At 38.2% G+C, this 16,746-nt stretch overlaps 2 long non-coding RNA genes across 2 annotated transcripts; both read left to right on the forward strand.

The window, feature by feature from the left end:
* The first annotated feature begins 2,499 nt into the window (after positions 1-2,499).
* On the forward strand, positions 2,500-16,664 carry LOC149156446 (uncharacterized). The gene is made up of 3 exons (XR_016262234.1): positions 2,500-2,709; positions 2,815-2,898; positions 16,485-16,664. It is a non-coding gene; the product is annotated as an uncharacterized LOC149156446 (long non-coding RNA).
* LOC149156447 (uncharacterized) lies at positions 13,021-13,461 on the forward strand. Its single transcript, XR_016263026.1, has 3 exons — positions 13,021-13,049; positions 13,142-13,231; positions 13,337-13,461. It is a non-coding gene; the product is annotated as an uncharacterized LOC149156447 (long non-coding RNA).
* Positions 16,665-16,746: the final 82 nt, after the last annotated feature.

Here is a 16,746-nt window from a genome sequence, read left to right on the forward strand (position 1 = left end):
CTATCAAACAAAAGTTGTATCGAGAACCCATTTTTGAAAAATATTATTCATAATACATTTTTTTTTAAAAGCATACTTTTTGACACTTTAAATTTTCTTATTTATCAAACCCCTTTTTTTAGAGGGCTTATTTTTCACACTTTTAATTTTCTAATTGAGCCAAGAGGCTCATTCTACAACCCACTATGATGTGTAAGAGTGTTCATTCGTCATCAAATTTGAAATTTTGCTCATGTTGGCCAAAAAAAAAAAATTCTAAAAATCTAAAAAATAAATAAATTAAATAACTATACAAAACATTTAAATAATGTCAACTCTTTAAAAAAAAATGCACGAGAAGAAATTGGATCCCTCTCGGCTCATGTTATATCCGTATTTAAAATGAATCTATGCTTGTGTATTAAGTGTGGATAATTTTTTTTAAATGTTGATGATTTTCATGCAGATTTTGAAAAGCATCAACATTCATATTTTTACACTTTAAATTTTTTAATGTATTATGTATACACAAATTTTTTTAAATGTTGATTATTTACCCATTTTTGAAGTTGTCTTATTTCTCTTCATGTTTTTCATGCTAAGATATTTGTTTTTTTAAGGGTTTCCAAATTTTTGTTTTTAGTTTTTCTTTGCAATGTTTATTTATAATGAAAATTTTATTTTTTTTGCAAAGTTTAAAAAAAATAATAAAATTAATATTTTGAAGTTATGATTTTTTATATATTTATATATCGTTAATTAATACATCAATACACATAATTGTCACTAAAAAATAATAATTTTAAAAACTCAACAAAAAATACACATTTTACATATAGATATAATTAAAAAAATACTTGTTTCAGGATTTTTTTCGCTAAAATTACATGTTAAATATAATTTTTTTATAGAAAAAGTTGAAAAAATAACAAATTTAATAAAAAAATTATGAATTTTATATCAAAAAATGATGACATTTGAAAAAAATGAATCAAATAAAAGTTTAAGTAAAAATAGCAAAAAAAAATATAACATACAATTTAAAAAAAAAACAATAAAAACCATTAAAAAAAAAACAAATAAATTTAAAAAAAATAAAAAATATAAAACATTAAACTAAATGAAGAATAGGAAAAATTGTAATTACGCCGCAAGGCATTTCCCTCTGAAATCAACTCCCCTCTCTGCACACCTGTCATCTTGTGCACCACAAGATTATATGTTAGACGATTGCAAAAGGTTCAGTCGTTCGATCAAGGTGGTTACCAATTCGTTGCAAAAACGGTTTGCAGAAACTCGATGTTCTTTCATTCTTCTCGGTTGGGTTTGGGATGAACAGACAGTTGTGATGCCTCACTCCAAATCTAAGGCCCATATTAGCGTGGCGCCATTCTTGTCTAGCCCAAACCCTACTTTCTCATTTCATTGTTTTGTTGGAATCCCTCTCTCCCAGTGGACAGGTGCTTCAGATAAATCCTTCAGGGACCTATGGTGCCCTGATGACAGGACTGTGATTATAGTAGAGGACATCTCTTCCCCAAACATCTTGAATTTCGGCATAGGATTAACAGTGGGTTCCAGGATTCCTCATCAATCCTTCGGTGAGCTGCAGTCTAGGTATGGGAATCAATTTTTTGTATCGGAAGAGGGTTATCAGGCAGCCCTTTTGAATACAATTGATGACATCAAGTAATGCATTGTTAGGGAAGAGGGATGCAATAACGTGCCTGGTTTGACAGATGTCCTGTACTTTTTAACTCTTGTGACATCCATTACCGGGGGTTGTGTGTTTGGGTTTGCTGCCCAGCTTAGCCCTCAGGGCAAAGTGGAGGGTTCATGGCAGTGGGTTGTTCTTCTTTCTCCTCTGTGGCTATTGTTATTTGCTTCATTTGGGATACTTCCAATTGTGCGGAGAACTTCAGATTGGGAGCCTTTGGTAAAGAACAGCTTAGGGTTTTTAGGAGCAGCTGCTGCTTTTTATCTGACACCCATCTTTGGAAAATCACCTATTGAGAAAAAATGATTTAACTCTGATATAAAAGTCTGGGAATTTTTTATTTTGTATAAGTTTAGGGCTCAAATGCAACTCATGTTTATTAGTATCCTCAGGAGGGTTGCAATGGCTGCTTATAATTTTTTTCAATGTAGCCTTATGTTATGGGTTGTCCCTGTGGCATATCTAAACCTGTCTCTCTTATATGGGACTATTAGTCCACTGTTTGCATCGAAGGAAATGGAGATATAACACTGAGAGTGATCATGCAGGATTGCATCAATTAATGGGTCTCCTTCACATGTCCACCATGCTCTGTAGTGACAGTAATTAGCTGTAAAGTTCCCAGGTCTGACATTCTCTATGCTCAGCAGCCCTATTATTTTGTTATTCTTCTTTTAGTTACATTCAACGGAGAATAAATTTCGTTTTGATTTGTGTAAAATAAACCTTTTATTGCAAGCATTATATTGTTTTTTATTTCAGGATGTGGTTACTCCAGACTCATGAATTTTCTGAATGTATGGAAATGAGGCCTTCCCCTATAGCTTATAGGTATGTCATTCTTGTGTTTACTACTTCATTTTACATTCCCGTGGTGTGGGCATTACCATCTCGTCTAATTTTCATGGGTTTGGATGTGCCAGAGGATGTGTGCTGGTATCATCGAGCTGGTTCAAGTATTCGTGGGACAAGAGAACAATGGATTCCATTACCATCGTGGTGAAAACTCTCAGGTCTGCATTTATCGTTTTTCCCTCAATTCCTTGTTATTGTCGTTTTGTGTTCCTCAAAGGAACGTGTTTGGTTCTCATGCAAACTATTTTTCTCTGGCTGTTTAGGGTATCCACAGTGGAATGGAATTCACCAAACTATACCAATGGAACCAAGAGCAACTTCTCTTCAAGTGTGCTATGTATCTATAGGTATGGATTATTAACCCTTGTCTCAGAAAAATAACTCCCCTATTTACTTTTTTTCATTTATGCTACCTGTAGCCATGGTGTAAGCCTCGACTGGTTGTGGCTCTGTGACCTCAACCAGTTCACTTGGTTTATCAGTGGGTATTTCAGGGCACCATTAATGGTCGCTACAATGCTAATGCTTTCCCTCGTACATTTAATTAGGAGTGTTATGCATATCTCGGTGCCTGCTGTGATCGAGTGTCGTAGATTCTTAGTCTACGTATCCTCATTTTGGTGTGTGCCTGGCCTTATAGGTGGAATCAGGTGGCTAAGATTTTTGGTGCATTCGGTATTTCGTGATTAGACCCATCTCCAGTATCTCATGGCAACTCAAGCTCAAGCCTCAATAAGCAACCATCAAGAGCATTCTGAGACTTTCTCCACCCCCAGTTAAAATGCCACTCAGTTCCTGCTGCATTATCTCTTTTAAGTCATTCTCTTTCCTCTCCATTTTCAATTACAAGCCCACCTTCAATCGCATAAAACACTCATACTCTGTCAGTCAATGTACACCCGATTCAATAACCCACAACTTCAACCCCTTTCAGATCACCTTCAAAAACCTGGGTATTTCTCAGTTGATATATGCACAACAAAAAAACAACATTCTCAAGGATGTGGGTAAGCAAACTTTGTCAATGGCATCCATGCTCTTGTTCACCTTTCTGATTCAGCAAGTGCAGTTGACACCATATTTAGCAATTACCCAAATCCTAAACAGAGACTTTCAATCCAACATGGCCTCAAAAGAGCCAGAAGCAATAAAAGTCCCAGACCTTCAGCTACCCAACAACTTCACCAATGTTATTGACATAGCCAGGGTCTTATCTCCAACCCAAGCAGTGAAGATTTCACAAGAGTTGCAGGCTTTGGAAGACAAGTCAGAGTGGAAAATGAGAATCCTTACAAGGTCTGGGCGATCCCCATCTCCTTCAGATAAATCCTTCAGGGACCTATGGTGCCCTGATGACAGGACTGTGATTATAGTAGAGGACATCTCTTCCCCAAACATCTTGAATTTCGGCACAGGATTAACTGTGGGTTCCCGGCTTCCTCGTCAATTCTTCAGTGAGCTACAGTCCAGGTATCGGAATTAGTTTTTTGTACCGAAAGAGGGCTATCAGGCAGCCCTTTTGAATAAAATTGATGCCATCAAGCAATGCATTGTTAGGGAAGAGGGATACAATAACATGCCTGGTTTGACAGATGACTTGTACTTTTTAAGTCTTGCAATGTCCATTGTTGGGGGTTGTGTGTTTGGGTTTGCTGCCTAGCTTAGTCCTGAGGGCATAGTGGAGGGTTCATGGCAGAGGGTTGTTCTTCTTTCTCTAACTCTGATATAAAAGTCTGGGAATTTTTTATTTTGCAGAAGTTCAGGGCTCAAATGCAACTCATGTTTATTGGTATCCTCAGGACGGTTGTCGGCCAGATTTCTTAACGCTTGGGATTTCTGTACCCACGTTTTGTTTAATTAATTAAGTTATTATGTTTTGGATACCAATCAATATTGAAATTTTTCAAATTGTTTAATTAATAAGTTATCATGTTTGGATACCAATCAATGATTTCTTAACGCTTGGGATTTATGTACCCACGTTTTGTTTAATTAATTAAGTTATTATGTTTTGGATGCCAATCAATCTTGAAATCTTTCAAATTGTTTAATTAATTATCATGTTTGAATACCAATCAATCTTGAAATCTTTCGAATCACTGTAAGACGATCTTTCTGATTATTTTTATGCTACATCATTTTTATAGTTTTTATATTATGATTGCAAAATTTAGCTCAATATGGTGCGACTATTAAATATTTTACATTTTAAACTTTCATGAAATAGTGAATGGCTTTTTGTAGATGGGGTACCTGAGTACATTTTTGTGATAAGTTGACACATTCTTTTTCAAAAAATATTTTATTTAATCAAGTTTTTGGGTTAAATATGTTTAAATGATGAATGCAGTAAGATTGGCATGTAATGCTCTAGTAAATAATTGATTATTTTACCTTAATTACATTATGGAGGTGGTTATCATTAAAGAGAATTAGTTTAGAAATTTAATACTTTGGTAAATAATTGATTATTTTACCTTAATCACATTATGGAGGTGGTTAACATTAAAGAGAATTAGTACATTATATATAAAGCGTCTCTCCCAACAAAAGACGAAGAATTTAATTTTGTTTATCAGCCTAATCACATTAAGAAAATAGTTCTCCCTTTAGAATGTCAATTGTTTTGATCTTGGGTAACAACGTGTATAAAAATTCTCTTTTCTATTAAAATTCAAACACCATCGCACTCTGTAAAATTCCACCAAAAATATTCCTGTTTATCAAATATTTAGTTGGATGTCATAGATTATTTTCAATGAACATAACACTTTGAATCCTCGTTTATTTTGGTATGGACATGAATTCAAATGATTTATCAGGAAGTATTCGTCCATCTTTGACTAAACTTACAAAACTCTACTGGTTCATTCTGGTGTGTGCCTGGCCTTACAGGTGGAATCAGGTGGCTCAGATTTTTGGTGCATTCAGTCTTTCGTGATTAGACCCATCTACAGTATCTCATGGCAACTCAAGCTCAAGCCTCAACAAGCAACCATCAAGAGCATTTCGAGTCTTTCTCCATCCCCAGTTAAAATGCCACTCAGTTCCTGCTGCGTTATCTCTTTTAAGTCATTCTCTTTCCTCTCCATTTTCAATTACAAGCCCACCTTCAATCGCATAAAACACTCATATTCTGTTAGTCAATGTACACTCGATTCAATAACCCACAACTTCAACCCCTTTCAAATCACCTTCAAAAACCTGGGTATTTCTCAGTTGATATATGCACAGCACAAAAACAACATTCTCAAGGATGTGGGTAAGCAAACTCTGTCAATGGCATCCATGCTCTTGTTCACCTTTCTGATTCAGCAAGTGCAGTTGACACCATATTTAGAAATTACCCAAATCCTGAACTCAGACTTTCCATCGAACATGGCCTCAAAAGAGCCAGAAGCAATAAAAGTCCCAGACCTTAGCTACCCAACAACTTCACCAATGTTATTGACATAGCCAGGGTCTTATCTCCAACCCAAGCAGTGAAGATTTCACAAGAGTTGCAGGCTTTGGAAGACAAGTTAGAGTGGAAAACGAGAATCCTTACAAGGTCTGGGCCATCCCCATCTCCTTCAGATAAATCCTTCAGGGACCTATGGCACCCTGATGACAGGACTGTGATTATAGTAGAGGACATCTCTTCCCCAAACATCTTGAATTTCGGCACAGGATTAACAGTGGGTTCCAGGATTCCTCGTCAGTCCTTCGGTGAGCTGCAGTCCAGGTATGGGAATCAATTTTTTGTATCGGAAGAGGGCTATCAGGCAGCCCTTTTGAATACAATTGATGCCATCAAGCAATGCATTGTTAGGGAAGAGGGATGAAATAACGTGCTTGGTTTGACATGTAGGAATTTACAGGGTAAGTTCCTCAGAAAGAACACCAAAAGGACACCGCTCACAACTAGATCTCAAATCAATACACCAGTATTTTTGACGTGGTTAAAACCCTGAAAGAGGGAAACAGTCCACGGCCTGTCCCAACGTGGGTACTACAGGCAATTTATTAATCAAAGAATGAAAATTTACATAAGCTTCTCTCATGCACGGATTACCCGAACAATGACCCTCCATGCGCTTTAAATAGAACTCATGGACCAATCGGGTGTCAAGCCACGGATCAAGTGTCGGTAATACCGAGGTGAGAGTGAACCGTCGGATCACTACATATCGTGACCGTCGGATTGTAAGTTACAAAATGTACAACGGTAAAGAAACACACTTTACCTAACTCTATACCTAACTCTATACTAGACCAAGTTGAACTTAACTATATCCTATGTGTCGGAATATCCTAACATCCCCCCTTAAGAACAACTTGGGATAGGATTGAAGGATTTACAAATATGACACAATAGGAGAAGGAAGGAGGCACTAGAGCCTATCCCCCCTTAGTGACAACTTCCTGAACTCCAAGCATATATCGAAGTTTAGTGAACTTCGCCTCTGTGAGAGCCTTTGTGAAGATGTCTGCAACCTGATCATCTGTTGAACAATATTGCACTTCAAGAACATGGTCATGAATGAGCTTTCTGATGAAGTGCATGTGTAGTTCAATGTGTTTGCTGCGCTGATGCTGGACTGGATCTTTGCATAGCTGAATGGCACTTTGATTATCACACCAAAGTGTGGTTGGATGCTGCTGCTCAAAGCCAAACTCTGATAGGATCTGACGAAGCCACAAGGCTTCCTTACTAGCTTCCACGGCACCACGATACTCTGCTTCTGCTGACGAAAGAGAAATGGCAGCCTGTTTCTTACAAGCCCATGTAATAGGTCCTGAACCAAGAGTGAAGACATAACCGGCAGTAGACTTCCGATCATCAGGGTCACCAGCCCAATCAGAATCAGTGAAACCAACTAATAGAGGAGCTGCTTTGGCACTGTAATGAATCCCAAACTGTACTGTACCTCGAACATAACGAAGTATTCTTTTAGCTGCTTTCCAATGACTTTCACGGGGGTTTTGCATAAAACGAGCAACAAGGCCAACAGCAAAGGAAAGATCAGGACGAGTATGGGTTAAATACAAGAGTTTTCCTACAAGTTGACGGTATAAGGTAGCATCAACTTCAGGAGAAGTACAAGAGACTGAAAGTTTGACTCCAGACTGAAAGGGAGAAGGGGCTGGCTTACAGTCTTCCATGTGAAAATGACGAAGAATATCACAAGCATACTTGGACTGGGAAAGGGAAATACCCTCCTTGGATTGCAAGACTTGAAGACCGAGAAAATAGTGTAAGTGTCCTAAGTCTGTCATTTCAAATTTCTTTTTAAGGCTGGACTTCACATGGTTTATAAGGTTGGGATCACTACCAGTAAGAATAAGATCATCAACATAAAGAACAAGGATGATAAGAGAGTTGCCCACTTTCTTGGTGTAGACAGTATTGTCAGAATGACACCTAGAAAAGCCAGATTCTAAAAGAAAGCTATCCATTTTGGCATACCAAGCCCGAGGAGCTTGCTTGAGGCCATAAAGGGATTTCTTAAGTCGACAAACAAGGCTGGAGTCTGTTTGTATGAAGCCAATGGGTTGTTCCATATAGATTTCTTCCTGCAAGTCCCCATGCAAGAAGGCAGATTTAACATCCATCTGATGGACTTCCCATTTTAAAGAGGCAGCAAGGGAAAGAACAAGGCGGATAGAGTTCATTTTGGCAACAGGGGAGAAGGTTTCAGTGTAGTCAATGCCTTCAACCTGTGAAAAGCCCTTAGCAACGAGACGAGCTTTATGTTTATCAACTTTCCCATCTGGTCCATACTTGGTTCTGTAAACCCATTTACATCTAACAAGTTTGCGTCCCTTTGGTAGAGGAACAAGATCCCATGTATCATTTGTCATCAATGAATGATATTCTTCATTCATAGCTGCTTCCCAATGTGGATGGCCTGAAGCTTCTGCAAAAGTGTCAGGATCATGATTTACTGGAGCTTGAGCCAGTAAAGAAGAGGCTCTTTCAAACTGAGAACGTGTACGTCGCTGATCTGTAGGATCACCGGCAAGATCACCTGCTGCATCCCGAGTAGCACGGACCCATCTTGGAAGTTGAGGATCCTGAGAAGGTGGGGGAGGATTATCATCCTCGCTTTCATCATCTGAAGAAGAAATGTTTTCAAAAGTAGAAGAGATAGGAAGAGGTGGCACATCCGCCGGACTAGGCTCGCAGGCCGATTTATTTTCATCAAATTTTACATCTCTTCTAATGATAACATTTTTGGACTTAAATGGAATAAGTCTATAACCTTTTACATCTTCAGAATATCCAACAAAAGTACATTTCTCACTCTTAGGTTCTAAAGCTTTATGCTTTTCATCTGGAATATGGGCCCATGCTTCACTTCCAAACACACGAAAGTGACTTACATCTGGTTTAATGGAACTCCAAGCTTCTTCTGGAGTGATATTCTCTAGAACCTTAGTAGGAGTGCGATTGATTATATAATTTGCACAATTAATTGCTTCGGCCCAAAAACTAAGACTGAGTCCTTTAGATTGCAGCATACAATTAGCCATTTCCTTTAAGGTGCGATTTTTCCTTTCAGCTACACCATTTTGTTGTGGAGTGTATGGAACAGTATGTTGCATTTGAATTCCATTTTCGGTGCAAAAGTTGATGAATGTGTTTTTAACATATTCTCCACCATTATCAGTTCTTAGCTTAAGAATTTGATGTCCAGATTGTTTTTCAACAAAGGCTTTGAAGGCCAAAAATGTGTTAAATACTTCGCTCTTGAGTTTTAAGAAGTATACCCAAGTGCGTCTGGAGAAATCATCAATGAAAGTTAAGAAGTACTTGCAGCCAGAGAATGAAGCAACAGGAAGAGGACCACATAAATCACTGTGCACAAGCTGTAAAGGGGCTGAGGCGTGCCAAGAGGCACGTTTGTCAAAACTGTCCCGATGATGTTTTCCGAGTACACATCCGGAACAAACACCATCTCTGCAAGATACCATAGGAAGACCTGTCACCATATTTTCTTTACATAGATGCTGAAGGGAGCGATAGTTTAAGTGACCAAATCGCTCATGCCAAAGTTTGCTCACTTCATCATTATGAGCAACAAATACTGAGGGAAGATTGGATGACCCAAAGTTGTGAAACTTATACAACCTTGTGGAATCATCAGCAAGACCAGTAGCTAGAATCTGTTTAGGATCTTTTAGATCCTTGATTACAACATCATGAGGTGAAAATTCAACAATTTTACCTTCACCTGAATGAGTTATCTGATAGACAGATAGAAGGTTGCAGGATAAGGTTGGAACACATAATACATCATTAAACTGACCATTGTCTAGATGAACAGTTCCAGTCCCTACAACATTAAGAGATCTATCATCACCAACATATATATTTTTGGTGTTACAATCATTTAAAGAAGAAAACATGGCTTGGTTTTTGGCCATGTGATAAGAGGCTCCAGAATCAATGAGCCACTCATGAGAATGAGAAGAAGAAGAAGATACATTTAATGCATAACCAGACTGAGATGATTGACAATGACATGCAGAAAGTGCCATTCCGGAAGTTGAAGTTGAAGTAGGCTCCACATGGATGTTATGTTTCTTCATTGCGGCTTCCAAGGCTTCCATCTTCTTAAAGCATTTAGATTCTAAGTGGCCATCTCGATTACAAAAGTTACAATGTCTATCAGTCTTCTTCCATTTGTTTTTATTGGTCTTATCATTTTGCTGAAATGATCTTTCATTTTGAGGCTGAGTTGGTTTAGGACCATTCTTTTGAGGATATGACTTAGGATTCTTTGAATTTGGTTGCTGCTGGGCGGCTAACGCTTTCGTGGAAGAGTTTCCAAGATTAAGAAGACCAAGGTGTAAGAGTTTTTCTTGTTCTCTTATTAAGGAATCACAAAAGGAGTCAAAGGAAGGGGCCTTGTAGTCTTTTCCTTGACAAATGAAAGCTTCCCTTGTAGAATGGAAAGTGGAAACAAATACAGAGTAGGCTGGTCCCAACTTAGTAAGGATGGAATAAATAAGGTTACCATCTTCTTTCTTAACTTTAACACCTTCCAAGAGATATCTAAGGGTCTTGAATTTGGACAAGAAATCTTCAATGCAAGAAAAATTATTAGGATCCAAAGTAAGCAACTCATTTTCAAGTTGATGGGCTCTAATTTCATTTTTAATCCCAAAAACTTTAGCGAGTTTTTCTAATGCTTCATGAGGAGTCTCAAGTTCTGCAATGTGGAATCTAAGATCAGGAGAAATAGACATCCCTATCAAACCACGTGCTTGATCTTGTCTATTTTCCCATTTTGCAGCCTTGTCTTCATCTTTTGGTTTCTTCTCTTGGTCTGTGGCTATTCTGAAGAGACCTTTACTTCTAAGTAAATCTTCCATGTAGGCTACCCATTGGAAGTAGTTAGTGCTGTCAAGAATGACTTGGCATGGACTTTCCATTTTTTTAAAAAAAACTGAAGCTGAAGATGCTGAAAGTAAGTGTTCCAATGGATAGATCTCGAAAAAATAGGCGGTTTTAAAAAAAACGGCTCTGAAAAAGGCTTCCGGATGAAGAAGTTATGGCTTTTTGAAAAAAAAATTGTTGACGTTGCCGGCAAAGTGCGCGAATGTGCGGGAATGAAAAAATCCGCCCCCACAAAATGGAGACTTGAACCCAAGACCTCTACTCTCTTAAAATAGCTTTGAACCAATTGATCTATACAAAAAATTTGAGAGAGAGAGAGAGAGAGAGAGAGGGGGGGGGGGGGGGGGGCCTTGGTTTGCGTGCTTGCCTTGAGAAAGCTCTTTTTCCCTACAAAACACAAAACACAAAACCCAACACGAATATGCAAAGAAAAACGAACCTTGCGGCTCGAAGTTAGCTTTAGCCAAAAAACTAGAAATTTTTAAAAAAATCTCAAAGTTAGCTTTAGCCGAAAAACTAAATATTTTTCTCAATGTTTCTGATTTTCCGAGATCACACTAAGGTGCAGGGAAAAGAGCATACGCATGAGAAAAATCCTTCCTTTCTGTTTCTGATTTGCCCAGATCGCACAGAGTCGCAGGGCAAAGAGCATACGCAGAAATGAAAGGTATAGATCCGGTTAAAAAAAAAGGCTAAATAAACCGAAACCGAAATAAGCAGAGAGAAAATAACAGTAAACTGCAAAAAACACTGTATACCTCCCGATCTGAAAAATGACGCAGCTAGGGCTACCGGAAACCTTTTCGCGTGAAACGAAAGGGGTTCCTCACTGGAACAGATGCTCCGAACGCAACAGAGCAGTCCTCTCGGCCCGAAAGCAGTCAAAAACAGCAGATCTAGGAAACGACAGCCGCATGCAGTTCTACCGGCTTCAGATTTGGATCACCAACGGACGCGACCCTCAAAGAGGGAAACAGTCCACGGCCTGTCCCAACGTGGGTACTACAGGCAATTTATTAATCAAAGAATGAAAATTTACATAAGCTTCTCTCATGCACGGATTACTCGAACAATGACCCTCCATGCGCTTTAAATAGAACTCATGGACCAATCGGGTGTCAAGCCATGGATCAAGTGTCGGTAATACCGAGGTGAGAGTGAACCGTCGGATCACTACATATCGTGACCGTCGGTTTGTAAGTTACAAAATGTACAACGGTAAAGAAGGACACTTTACCTAACTCTATACTAGACCAAGTTGAACTTAACTATATCCTATGTGTCGGAATATCCTAACATGACAGATGTCCTGTACTTTTTAACTCTTGCGACATCCATTGCTGGGGGTTGTGTGTTTGGGTTTGCTGCCCGGCTTAGCCCTCAGGGCAGAGTGGAGGGTTCATGGCAGTGGGTTGTTCTTCTTTCTCCTCTGTAGTTATTGTTATTTGCTTCATTTGGGATACTTCCAATTGTGGGGAGAACTTTGGATTGGGAGCCTTTGGTAAAGAACAACTTAGGGTTTTTAGGAGCAGCTGCTGCTTTTTATCTGACATCCATCTTTGTAAAATCACCTATTGAGAAAAAATGGTTTAACTCTGATATAAAAGTCTGGGAATTTTTTATTTTGCAGAAGTTCAGGGCTCAAATGCAACTCATGTTTATTAGTATCCTTAGGAGGGTTGCAATGGCTGCTTATAATTTTTTTCAACGTAGCCTTATGTTATGGGTTGTCCCTATGGCATATCTGAACCAGTCTCTCTTATATGGGACTATTAATCAACTATTTGCATCGAAGGAAATGGAGATATAACACTGACAATGATCATGTAGGACTGCATCGATTAATGGGTCTCCTTCACATATCCACCATGATCTGTAGTGACTGTAATTAGCTATAAAGTTCCCAAGTCTGACATTCTTTGTGCTCAACAGCCCTGTTATTATGTTATTCTGCTTTTAGTTACATTTAGCAGAGAATAAATTTTGTTTTGATTTGTGTAAAATAAACCTTTATTGCAGGCATTATATCGTTTTTTATTTCAGGATGTGGTTACTCCAAACTCATGAATTTTCTAAATGTATGGCAATGAGGCCTTCCCCTATAGCTTATAGGTATGTCATTCTTGTGTTTACTACTTCATTTTACATTCCCGTGGTATGGGAATTACCACCTCGTCTAATTTTCATGGGTTTGGATGTGCCAGAGGATGTGTGCTGGTATCGTCGAGCTGGTTCAAGTATTCGTGGGACAAGAGAACAATGGATTCCATTACCATCGTGGTGAAAACTCTCAGGTCTGCATTTATCGTTTTTCCCTCAATTCCTTGTTATTTTTGTTTTGTGTTCCTCAAAGGAACGTGTTTGGTTATCATGCAAACTATTTTTCTCTGGCTGTTTAGGGTATCCACAGTGGAATGGAATTCACCAAACTATACCAATGGAACCAAGAGCAACTTCTCTTCAAGTGTGCTATGTATCTATCGGTATGGATTATTAATCCTTGTCTCAGAAAAATAACTCCCCTATTTACTTTTTTTCATTTATGCTACCTGTAGCCATGGTGTAAGCCTTAACTAGTTGTGGCTTTATGACCTTGTTAGGTCCCTATACTACTAGTGTAATCCCTTATTGTTATTAGTAGAATCCACTTATTATATTGATGTATCCATGTAGTGCCCATATTGTTACTATTGTGCCCCATAGAAGGCCACTATTGTTATTATCGTGCCCTTACATTATTATTGTTATGTCGGCTCTAATTATGTTATGACCCCTTAGACTCCTATATATAGAAGGGAGGTCTTTTCATTTGTATCATCCAAGAATTGTTCATTTGTTTAATGTAAAAGAGGTTGCCCCCTCGAAGATTCTTATTTTTAAGGTGTTCATGTATCTTTTCTATCTTTTTGTGAGCTGGTTTCATAACATTTGGTATCAGAGCTTTGGATTCTAGGGTTTCACTGCTCCAAACAGGTTATCGTGGCATTTTCGCTACAACTTTTTTTTTGTGACGTTTTAGAAGCTTAAAAAAAAACCATTTGAGAAGAAATCGCGCTGAATCTCATGTCCAAATTTCAGAGCTTTTCGCACTATAGTTTTGAAGATATGATCTGAGGAAGTTGGTCTTTTTGCAGACTCCTGAATTACATTCCAAATAGGTGACGTGGGGAAAATTGACATAACTTTCTCTCTAAGCATTGGATTGAAATTTTGTAAGAAGGTACAGAAAGAGGACGAACTGTAGTTTCTTGTATATATATTTTTAGTACCAAAGGTTGAAACAGTGACACGTGGCACTTCATACAAGTTCGCTCTTCTGGAAAGGTCTATAATCAGGTCATCTTGGGAGATTGTGCATAACTCTTTCTTGGAGAATCCAATTTGGATTAGACTGGTGGCATTGGAAAGAGGACACAGAGGGTTACTACAGGTCGCAATTTCAGAACTTACAGATCTGAAAGTACAGAGTTACAGTTGTTTCAATATCGAGCTCCTAAAATCAAGAAAAAGAAAGATGAGGAAGTTTGATGGCAAGGATCCGGTAAATTGGATACTTCAGATGGAGCAATATTTTGATCTACATGGTGTACCACTGTTACAAAAGGTATGTATTGCATCTTCATATTTAGAACCGGATTAATTTTTATGGTATGAAGGGCTTTGTTTTCGTAAACAACTTGTTACGTGGTCAATTTTACAGAGGAAATGATAGCACATTATGAGGATACAAAGAGCAACACCTTCTTTAGAGCAACACCACAACAATTGGAAAGAGTAAAAGGGATTTGTCACATATTGGAAAGAAAAATTATGGAAACCAGGAAGCATACCCCTCACAACTGTAAAGATGGAAGTGTTGTTTATCCTAGCCTTCCACAACCTACAAGGGTTACACCACAACAATTGGAAGAAAAAAGAGAAAAAGGGCTTTGTTACAATTGTGATAGCAAATGCACTAAAGGTCATAAGTGTGCTAAGAAGAAATTATTTTACATAGAATATGAAGAGGAGGAAGAAAAGGATCAAGAAACATCAAAAGAAGAAGATATATGCCAGGACCCCACCCCAGAGAAAGAAGAAATGAATCAGACCATATCTTGTAAAGCATTGGCAAGAATTACCACTCCTCAAACTCTCAAGATAGAAGGACATATCAAGAAGAAAAATGTGCAAGAAGTGAAAGATCACATCGAGAAAGAAGAAATGAATCCAACCATATCTTGTAATTCATTGGTCAAAATTACCACTCCTCAAATTATCAAGATAGAAGGACATATCAAGAAGAAAAATGTTCAAGAAGTGAAAGATCACATCGAGCATCAAGAAATGAATCCGACCATATCTTGTAAAGGATTGGAAGAAATTACCACTCCTCAAACTCTAGAGATAGAAGGACATATCAAGAAGAAAAAGGTTCAAGCAGTGAAAGATCACATCAAGCATCAACAACAAGTTCTCCAAATTTTAAAGGATAACGCCACTTTGGTGCAAAATCAAACGAAACAACAGGTAGATCAACATCATAGTGAAAAATGTTTTGATGTAGGTGATTGGATATTTTTACTGCTACATCTCAAGCAAGCTATTTATGAGAAGGAAATGTTGGCAATACTATATGCACTTAAAAAATGGAGACCTTACCGAATGGGAAGACTCTTCAAGGATGAGGATGTGGAAGCATTGTTTTGTGCTATTTCTATTATCTAACCAGATTGGATAAATGAAGCAAGGGATGAATGGAAGAAGGACAAAGAAGTATGGCCACTTATTCAAAAGTTGCAAAAGATCCCAATTCAAACAATATTGCCAGAAATTGAAGAGGAAGGAAAAATCATATTGGAACCTGGAGCAGTCACAGAAACAAGAACACGATAGCTACGAAATCAATCAATTTCAGAGTATCTCATCGAGTGGAAGAACTTACCCGCTGAAGATTCCACAAGGGAGGACAAGAATTTTATACAGAAGCATCAAGAACTACTTAAGCGTTGAGGACAACGCTTTTTGAAGGAGAGGGGCATGTTAGGCCCCTATACTACTAGTGTAACCCCTTATTGTTATTAGTACAACCCATTTATTATATTGATGTACCCATTTAGTTCCCATATTGTTACTATTGTGCCCCATAGAAGCCCACTATTGTTATTATTATGCCCTTACATTATTATTGTTATGTTGGCTCTGATTATGTTATGATCCCTTAGACTCCTATATATAGAAAGGAGGTCTTTTCATTTGTATCATCAAAGAATTGTTCATTTGTGTAATGTAAAGGAGGTTTCCCCCTCGAAGAGGCTTATTTCTAAGGCGTTCATCTATCTTTTTCTTGAGCTGGTTTCATAACATTTGGTATCATAACAGACCTCAACCAGTTCACTTGGTTTATCAGTGGGTATTTCAGGGCACCATTGATGGTCGCTAAAACGCTAATGCTTTCCCTCGTACATTTAATTAGGATTGTTCTGCATATCTCGGTGCCTGCTGTGACTGAGTGTCGTAGTTTCTTAGTCTACGTATCCTCATTCTGGTGTGTGCCTGGCCTTACAGGTGGAATCAGGTGGCTCAGATTTTTGGTGCATTCGGTCTTTCGTGATTAGACCCATCTCCAGTATCTCATGGCAACTCAAGCTCAAGCCTCAGCAAGCAACCATCAAGAGCATTCTGAGTCTTTCTCCACCCCCAGTTAAAATGCCACTCAGTTCCTGCTGCATTATCTATTTTAAGTCATTATCTTTCCTCTCCATTTTCAATTACAAGCCCACCTTCAATCACCTAAAACACTCATACTCTGTCAGTCAATGTACACCCG

Source organism: Pinus tabuliformis, chromosome 9 (genome assembly GCF_031772625.1).
Source record: "Pinus tabuliformis cultivar Carrire ecotype Pingquan chromosome 9, CPIR1, whole genome shotgun sequence".
Lineage (NCBI taxonomy): Eukaryota > Viridiplantae > Streptophyta > Pinopsida > Pinales > Pinaceae > Pinus > Pinus tabuliformis.